Genomic DNA, 10752 nt, shown 5'->3' with positions numbered 1-10752 from the left:
GTACTTCTATCTTTCCAAATTAAAATTAATCTAATAAATGTATTATTATGACAAACTTTATTGATAATTTAGTGACTTTAGATTTATCTTATGATTTAAAAATTTGTCTTCTAATGTTTTTTATGCAATTCATTTTATTTCTGTCAAAAAATTATAATCAATATAATAATCGTTTTTTATAATGAGAAAATTTATAAATATTTAAAATCTTAAAAAGTTCAACAAAATGCCAATAGTTATATACATATATACATAGATACAGTTATAGCCCCATACCACGCTGATTGGGAGGTTAGCACTCAAGTTTTTGCTATTTCGATTGGATATATGGTCTGATTTTTCTCAATTATTTGTTTCTTTTATATTTTTCAAAAGAAATGCCAATATTGATGGACGACATTTTGGAATGAAAATTAAAATTATATGAAATATTGGTGTCACTGATAATATTTCACTTGTTATTATTCTAAATAATGCAAGTAAAATGCCCAAATCGACTTTCATAAAAGTGAAGAATATCTGGTTTTACAATGAAATTTCTGCAAAAAAATTTATTGAAATATATAATTTCGGAATTAATTTTAAAATAAAAATCTATTTGTTTGAACACACATATTCCATTGCAGTAGAAAAATTCTATTTCTAGTGGCTTTTTGCAAATGCTCAGTATTTTGTTGACAACATTTGCGAATTGAAGAGTCAGTTTTGGGATAAATTTTGAATTGCTTGAGTGTAAATAAAATTGTTGTTTTTTAAACTCTAGTATCTTCCTTTTTAGAGTGTAATACTGATCAATAGTTTTCAGTAAAATAATTTTCCGGTTAAAATTTTATATTACATTTATCTCTTGAAGCAGAAATCGTGTCTCCAGTTTAGTTATGATTCATAACAGTGCTATTGTTCGCCTGCAAAGTAACAGTTACAGCCCCATGCCATGCCTAGGTGATGGTTGAATTTTAAAAGCGAAAACCACCACTATTTATTTCTATTGAATGTATGACCTTGTTTTTATCAAATGTTTGCTTCCTTTATATTTTTTCAAAAAAAATGCCAACAATATTGGACATTTTGGAAGGAAAATTGACATTATTAGAAAAGTTAGTGTCACTGACAATATTCCACTTAATATTATTTCTAACAATGCAAGTATAATGCCCAAAATCGACTCTATTCAAAGTGTGCAGAATAGCTGTTTTTACTTTGAAATTTGTTCCAAAAATATTTTGTTTTTTTGTACTGAAATTCATAATTTCAGCATTAATTCGTCGAGGATTATAATTTTCAAACATAAATCTATTTATTTGAACACACAAATATTTCATTGCAATAGGAAACGTTCTAGTGACATTTTCCAAGTGCTCAGTATTTTGCTGACATTTGATACAATGTTTGAGCACTGAAGCATCAGTTTTGAGCAAACTTTTAAATTGCTGTCGACCATCAGTAGGATGAAGTTGAATAACTAATCTCTGTGGTATTCCAGCAATCTGCAAGGTTTGGAACCCACAGCCAACTTTAAAGGTGCAATTACATTCACTATCTTGTAGTCTTTGGCAGTTTTGTTTGTGTATTCTAAGACATTTCATCACTTTACTTTCTTCAAAAGTGAATAATTGTTTGGCACTGTCAGGGCACTTGTTTATCAAAAATTCCCAAAATGCAATAGCACATTCTTGTTGGCCACTATTAAAAACGCCTCCGATTGATTCTCTAAGATCAGCAACACTGTGAGTGCCAGGGACAAGCAATCTTTTTAATTGATAAATTGGCAAATCAATGTTTGGAATGCTTTTAATGATGTTAGACAACAAAGGAAGGTGGTAAATTGTCTGAACAATACTGTTAGCAAAACAAGCATTTCTTTCATTGATCAATTTGAGGTCCAAATTATTTTGAGAAATTGAATTGTCTATTTTCAGCCATTTTCTATTTGGACTATTATGTTTTTGCTTCAAATCATGATCTATAACGATTGTTTTTTTTCGTTTATAAGTCTGTTTGTACAATGACAAACTTTGAGGCATAACAGAACAAGGAGGAAGCGGTGGCAAATCAACCCTGTCTCTTTTGGCCCTCAATCTATTATATTCAGTCCATGCACTTTTGTTACACATGGTCAATTTATGAGGGTCAAGGTCAATCAAATAGACATTGCACAGCTTTCTAGCACGTGACAAAGCTACATAGGCCATTCCATCTGAAAAGACATCAGATCCCAAGTCAACAATGATACCATCGACTGAAATACCTTGGGTTTTGTGGACAGTTAAAGCATAGCTGAGTGACAAAGGTATTTGAGATCTAGTCACAAAGAGTCCAGGAGAAAGTTCATAGTCAGCTTGCACAAATTCAACATTGACTGCATAATCCATATGATCAAATTTTACAGTCACAGCAACAACTTTGCCATCTTTCATTTGTATTTCAGTGACTGTATCCATTGTACCATTGCAAAGTCCTTTTTCAATATCAATATTTCGACGCAACATGCACCTAGCACCAATTCCAATTTTAAGCACAGTTTCAAGTCCAGCTGTGTCAGAAATCTTTTTAAGTTTAGAAGTTTTTGGTGTCTGTTTTGATTTTTTTTTTTGTTACGGTTTTTTGTCTTAAGTTGGAATCAGTTGCTGAAATTTCAATGATATGAATATTATTTTTTTTCAACATTTTATAATTCACTTCCTCAGCAGATTCATTTGTGGGTACAATGCAAATAATATGCATTTTCTTTTGCAAATTTTGCAAAAGATCAGTAACTTGATCAATATTTGCTTTTTGTTTAGGATTGATTCGATGCCTTTTCAAGATCTCAATATCCTGATCAGTTGGTGACCCAAGTCTTATTCTGTTAAGAATATTAACAAAGTTTTCATTGTCATCTTTTTGTCGCACATTTATGGTCAATTCATCATAATCGAAATATGACCACAAATTTATACCAGCAATTCCCAAATTTGATTTTCTAGCATCTTGAATAGATATTTTGGAAAATACAGGTTTTTCATTAACAGGTGGAAGCTGAAATAAATCACCAAATGCAACAATTGACATGTTTGCAAATGGATACACTTGTTTCCTAATATCACCAAAAACATCTTGCAAACGTTGGTGAATAAATGCTAATTGCAAGTGACTAACCATGCTTATTTCATCAATAATGAATAATCTCGCATATCCAAGCATGGTTCTCAAACTTTTTATTTTATCCTTTGATAATGGTTCATATTTAGGTGTAGAACCATGCTGCACATTTAGTTGAAAGACTCTATGGCATGTAGATCCTTTCAAAATGTAAGCACTGACACCAGTAGGAGCACAAATAACTACACTGGGTCCATTGATGGCAGGATATGTGAGAGTAATTTTATCTGCCAGTGCATTGATCAGAAAAGATTTGCCCACATCCACAAAACCATTAATAAATTTGAGAATTTGTGGACAATCGTCACAATTGCACCTGTGAATAGGGTTTTCCTCATTCCAATGAAGATTTTGTTGCTCAAGTTTGGAAATAATTTCATTATAAATTTCTTTTTGAATGAAATTCAATTTTTGCTCATTTTCTAAAACTTGAACTTCAGTGACATGTCTGATTTGAGGCATATTCAAATCAGCTTCATTTTTATCTGCCTCTTTAGCCATATTAGGATCGCAATCAATTTGATCATCATCAGCGTTATTTTCATTTTCATAATTTTTAGATTTTTGCTCTATTTTTTTGCTTATTTCAATAGCATCTTTAATTTTTTTCTTAATACTTTCATAATTTGTCATTTCAGACAAATATGGAGCATTTTGATGTAATGATTGCTCATATGATTTACAGATTACAAATTGGCATATTTTGTTGTAACATAAACCTCAGTGTGAAATTCATTTTCATTTGAAAAGGATTCATTGTAAAGGTCAGAAATAGTAGCATCCCTGCTAACCTGGTAAATTAACTCACTATATATTGAACAGTCCCCTTCAAGTATTGCGATGTCATATTTGTTAAGCCATGTTCCAATCGACAATAATCGATATATTTTTCTGATCACTGTTCTCAGGTGTTGCGAGTGTGGTGACAAGAGTTTCAGCAGGGCCAGCTTGTCCGTCCAATCACTTTGGCCACAGCAATAAATTCTATCAGAATGCAAACCTTTGCAACTTTGGAAACTATCCAATTTCTTCCTCATTTGAGCAATTGTCAAATTCGGACTCAAATCAGACAAATTGTTATGCAATCTTTTAGCATATTCCAATTTCTGAGCTGAGTCTGGACAGCCATCTTCGATTCTACACAGACAAGTCATTGATATTCTGTAGTCACTGTTATTAATTTGATTTTCATTGTGTCGATGAAAATTAGCATCTTTGCTTGACATTTCGAATTTGTAAGTAAATTTAGATGCTTTTTTTCTATGTTTATTTTTATATTTGTTATAATATGCTTTTGCACAAATTTTTTCTCTATTTTTTTTATAATACTGGGCCATTTTCGCATGCATTTTTTCTCTATTTTTATTGAAATATTTTTTATTTGACTCTTTTTGCTTTTTTTTATAAGTATCATTATTTACGCTTTGAGTTTTTTTTTTTTTAATTCTGAACTCTTTGTTTTATTTTATCTTTATTTTTTCAATAATATTCAGCTTTTCTAGCTTTTTCAGCAATTTTATCATATACTTTTTTATTGCCATCATTCATAATATATTCTTGACAGGCCACAAAATCATCGCAATACCACATTTACTCCAGGGGGGGTACTATGTAAGTCCCAGGAGTCCTACGTAAGTCCCTTATAGTAAAAATGTTGGTGCTCATGCACTAATTGTAACACGCTATTATTTTCTTAATAATATAAAAGAAAGTAAGAATTTTATTGACACAGTATTTGTAAACAAACAACAACAAAAAAATAGTACGCTTACGTGTTGAAAATAATGCAAGAAAATGTTACATGTAATATTTTACACAAATACTGAACAGTAGCCCTCCCCTCTCTGTCTGTCTGTCTCTCTCTTTCCCTCTCTCTCTGCGTTGCTGTTATTATGGTAGTACGAATAGTGGTTTGTTTACGTTGTAGTGGAAAATATATCTTGCATTATTTACAAAAAGTTGTAAATAATGCAAGAAAATGTTACAGCCAGTTACAAAATTAAAAATGATAATAATATATTCATAATATATTCTTGACAGGCCACAAAATCACCGCAATACCACATTTACTCCGGGGGGGGGGTACTACGTAAGTCCCAGGAGTCCTACGTAAGTCCCTTATAGTAAAAATGTTGGTGCTCATGCACTAATTGTAACACGCTATTATTTTCTTAATAATATAAAAGAAAGTAAGAATTTTATTGACACAGTATTTGTAAATAAACAACAACAAAAAAAAAATAGTACGCTTACGTGTTGAAAATAATGCAAGAAAATGTTACATGTAATATTTTACACAAATACTGAACAGTAGCCCTCCCCTCTCTGTCTGTCTGTCTGTCTCTCTCTCTCCCTCTCTCTCTCTCTCTGTTGCTGTTATTATGGTAGTACGAATAGTGGTTTGTTTACGTTGTAGTGGAAAATATATCTTGCATTATTTACAAAAAGTTGTAAATAATGCAAGAAAATGTTACAGCCAGTTACAAAATTAAAAATGATAATAATAATAATATATTCATAATAAGAATTTTATTGACACAGCATTTGTAAACAAAAAAAAATAGTACGCTTACGTGTTTTAAATAATGCAAGAAAATGTTTCATGTAAGGAGCTGCAACGCAGACATAAATAAACAACTTTACGGATGTGTGTTTGTTACAATTTAACGTCTGCTCATTCGGTAATAGTCGGTAATTTTCGGTGGGCGGTGGTGAGCATGGATGGAAATGCGGGATTTAAACTAAATTAATTTAGCAATGGTATTAATGTAACGGATAATCAAAAATAGGGGAAAAATCAGTTATGTAATATTTTACACAAATACTGAACAGTAGCCCCCCTCTCTGTCTGTCTGTCTGTCTCTCTGTCTCTCTCCCTCTCTCTCTCTGTCGCTGTTATTATGGTAGTACGAATAGTGGTTTGTTTACGTTATAGTGGAAAACTCTGATGAAACTAAAATCCGGCAATTTTTATTTTTTTAATAACGGTATTAGTATCAAAATATCTGAAAATGATATCTTAAACTAAACAGAAGAATGTCAAGGTAATTATTGTACTATTTCAGAAAATGTTCAATAAGTATGTCTCAAGTAAATTAATTTTGTATTTTTTCTACCGGTACTCTACGCTGGATTACACAATAGTAGTCTCTAAGTAATAGTATTCTCTAAGTAACATTTTGTTTGTCTCGCAGTTACTTGCGAGACTAACGAGACTAATAAGTAACATTTTGTTTGTCTCGCAGTTACTTGCGAGACTAATTTTAAATTTCATGTATTTTTTAAATAAAAGGATTCAAAAAATATTTAAAATTATTTGTTCGAAAAGAAAACGAAAAAAAAACACAAAAAAACACACATACAAACGAAAAAATAAACAAACAAACTAATAAATGTTTTGGTTTTGTTTTCAAATGGCACTCGCCCAGGTTAAACTATTATGAATATGTCGTTTCAATTTTCTGTTTTTAATAATAATAATAAAAAAAGTTCCATGAAAAACTTTCCCGTTCTCATCAATTAAATCGAAACATTTTCAATTAAACAATTACGGATATATGTTCACTTTCTTTATTTACTTTTAAAGCAACATTGGACTTTTATAAAATAGTTTTTTTTTTGTTTTTTTTTTTCAAACAAATAAATAATTTTAAACATTTTTTTGAATTGCCAAGATTCATTTTCTCTAGTAATATCCGTTAACCAAGTTTCTGGAAGTAATAAATGTTAATTTTGGTAAATTTATTCTTTCCCTTTCCGGAAGAAATCGTTCGGCCATATAATGATGTCCCCCCTAGATTTGGATAGCAAGTGCGTGAAAAAAAAATGGCGTCTCCAATTTCGGCAATAAAGTGTAGAAGCACCCCAGATTTTTATGGGTCGCTATTTTTTCCATAAATTGTTAGGTGAAAGTTTGTTTTTTTTTTTCGAAAAACTTGCACTTTTTTTTTAAAGAAAGTTGGTAGTAAACGTTTCTTTTGGAAAACAGAATTTGGTACTCCTAGGGCGTTGAGTTCAATGGTGACCAGCATAAAAAACACGCATCGCTCCCTTTCTGACGCAAGCGCACGTAACACTTTTTTTTTATTTGCTGACAAACGATTATTTGTCACATTTATTTTGAAAAACGTTTTATTCTTTATGAATATTAAAAGAAAAATTACTAAACATTTATTAATAATGCCTCACTTTTACAGACATTTGTTTTTAAATTTCTTTTTAAATGACGACTTTTATCGACTTCTTTTAATAGCATTTGCGGATGGGTATGCTGACATTTGTTTTTTAATTTCTTTTTAAATGACTTTTATTTTAATAGCATTTGCGGAAAACGAAAAAAATAAGTAAGCCATTTACTGCAATTCCTCGGTATCTTGACTTTGATAACATTTATTTGTTAAAAATATTTTTAAAAGTGAGAATTATCAATAAATGGTTCATTTTTTTTTTTGTTTTTTACCCATCCGCAAATGCTATTAAAAAAAGAAAGTCGATAAAAAGTCATTTAAAAAGAAATTAAAACAAATGTCAGCATCCCCAAATGCTATTTAAAAAAAAGTCGATAAAAGTCGTCATTTAAGAAATTTAAAAACAAATGTCTGTAAAAGTGAGGCATTATTAATAAATGTTAAGTAATTTTTCTTTTAATATTCATAAAGAGTAAAAATAGAATGGAAATTTAAATTTCGCTCCGTTTTAATTTTTTTTTTTTTTAATCGTGCTTCTCCCAAACAAATATAATCAATAAAATAACATTCCGCAATTGTACTTAATATATATATATATATATATATATATATATATATATATATATATATATATATATATATTAACGAAAGAGAAATAATTCCATTTTTAAACGAAAAACGTCAATTTGGTATATAAAAGTTCCGTTTAGTGATGTTACGTAGTGTGAAATAATTGTCCCCCCCCCAAAAAAAAATGTCCCATCCTTACAAAGAAAACCAAATATTTATTATAGAAAAATTACGTATAATGTTATAATTACAAAGAGAAATATAGAAACACGCATGCGTACCGTAAACATATACCAAAATGTGGAAGCCATCCGTCCAGTGGTTATTTAGACTTAATTACGAACGAACCAAGAGTTACATTTTTATATATATTTCTTTTTAAGCCAATGATGAAGGTTCTCATTTTGGATTTCTCTCTTCCTACTACTAAGTCCAATTTGACTAGGGACAGACTTCTCTTTAAACTACTGCACTGTCCGGAAAAAAAAAAAACAATTTATTATTTTAGCTGTTTTGTAAACTTTCCAATCGGATTATATGCATCGTTACGCTGGACTAATTTTGGAATACATTCTAGCTAAACAACTATTTTGCATCAACTCTAGAGGAAGTTCATTCAAGCTGAAATATTATGCGCAGTTTGTTTTATATTAGTTTTTTTACATATCCAATATTTTTTCATTTTTTATTTGGCAATTTATAACTACAATAAATTGCGGTTTCACTTAATGCCTTAACTAGCAAATTCTAGCATTGCTACAAATATAATTTGCTGATTTCTTTATGTCCTCTGATGAGAATAATAAAAATAGCATTCTTTGAAACTGCGGAATAAGAACTTTGTAAATTGTTTTTTTGAGTATTCAGTCGAACAATAAATTTTAATTGTAAAGTTCAACTTACAGTTATAATTTTCTTTCTCATATATATATATATATATATATATATATATATATATATATATAATGAATATGAAAAGTATAAAAGTTTATAACTTTTCTTTGTTTTCTATTGGTGACGTGCAGGAATACAAAATATTATGAAAAAAATTTTTTACTTTAAGAACAATTTTGACCGTACCTTCCGTTTTTACTCCGTGTCGTCAAGAGATGTGCATGCACGGGGGGAAAGGATGAAGAAAGGAGAAGAAGGAGAAGTTATAACCAATGAGGTGCCATGTCAGCCTTAAATACATATAAATACACAAAGACACACAATACACATAAAATGTAAATGTACATGAAAAGAAATTAAGTTAAACAGTAAATAAAGATAAAGAAGCGTTTGGAGGAGAGACGCTGTAAATTCCTTGTAAGCCAAGGGCTATTTTTTTCGTTCGAAAAAGGAGCAAAAACATCGCTTACAATTTTAACTATTTGAAACAAATACGGAACGCTCTTTTCTACTATATAGATCTATATGCACACACACACATACTCGCTGATTGTCACTTCTTTAATATAGATTATTCATCTGTTTCTATTTACTTTTTAATATATATATGCATGTTATTTTATTTTATTCATTTTTATAATTTATTTATGTGGAGATGTGATCAAGATGCAATTTCTGTCTTCTGTGGGAACGAAGGTGACTTAAGACCTGTTTGTTGCAGAAGTCACATTTATACTAAGATGGAGGGACGCCAATTGGTGCTGCTTCACTGTGGACATTCATATAACGCTACAGACCCCGCTTGATTTGCAGATCATAGCAAATAGGACATCTATGCCCCGCAGTTCTTTTCCCGTCAAAGAAAGACTGATTTCCATTAGTTCCAAATAAAGTCATTTTACCGCATAAATCACAAACGTGATTCAGCAGAAATGTCCGACTGATCTGACAGATTTTTCGTCTGGATATCGCGCTTTATTTTCGAATAGTCATTTTTTCTTAAAGCTATCATAGCCGTGATAAACCATGGAGTGCCACTTTTGACGATCACTGGAAGCACTCTACCAGCTAGACATTTCAATATCGAGAGCTTTCAGATTACTTTCATGTTGTCCTTGAAGCATTTATTTTGTTTGTGTCGTTTTTCTTGCATAATTTCGCCGTAAAACAGTCCTTATTAAATGTTCAGGCCACCTCATCTGGTTACTCAATTTTTGGGTATGCGTAATTCCTCAGGGAGATGAATGCCTCTGCCCTGCATATTTCCAGGTCAACCTTGGGAAATGTGTAGTACCTGTTAGTCTCCCTCTAACGTTATGGAGGCTTACGTGTAACACTCCTCACATGTGATCTTTTTTCAAAATTTTTTTTTCCTTAAATGGTGACATCATTCCGCATTTGCCTACGCGCATCCGTGCTATGTTACACTTCTAGCCCGTTAGATGGAATAAAGGGTTCTGTTCGACAAGGTACACCTGAAGAAGATCGGAGGTTACCTCGATCGAACATTGTGAAAATAACATTCAATATGAGAATAACAGTTCAAAGAATCGAAATAATACGAATAATAAATGCTCATCTCATAAAAATGAGAGTAGTTACTATTGTCAAGTTGGGCTTTGATGTAGAATTTTCCTCTAATTTGTTGCTTTTCATCAGAGTTAATAACATCGGCCACTTGGTATACGCATCAACATACATGATGAATCGAAAACAATGTCGGACGTTATCAACGTGTGAAAATAGTTACCAATCATGCAAGAGTATTCCTCCGCAGTTTGTCAAGCTTTATTTTTAATCCTGCTGTGAATCTAGTCACCCTCATCTAAAAAAATAAGCCTAGTGGGTGGACCGTGTGGCATGTAGTGCAAAGTAGTATCGGTGACACTTCATAATAGACTTGACATATGCATGTGTATGCCTACATAGAAAGTGCTTTATTATATTGGGTTTGGTTCAA

This window comes from Euprymna scolopes, chromosome 1 (assembly GCF_053919585.1).
Source record: "Euprymna scolopes isolate OS-2025 chromosome 1, ASM5391958v1, whole genome shotgun sequence".
NCBI classification, from domain to species: domain Eukaryota; kingdom Metazoa; phylum Mollusca; class Cephalopoda; order Sepiida; family Sepiolidae; genus Euprymna; species Euprymna scolopes.
This window is presented reverse-complemented; position numbering follows the sequence as displayed.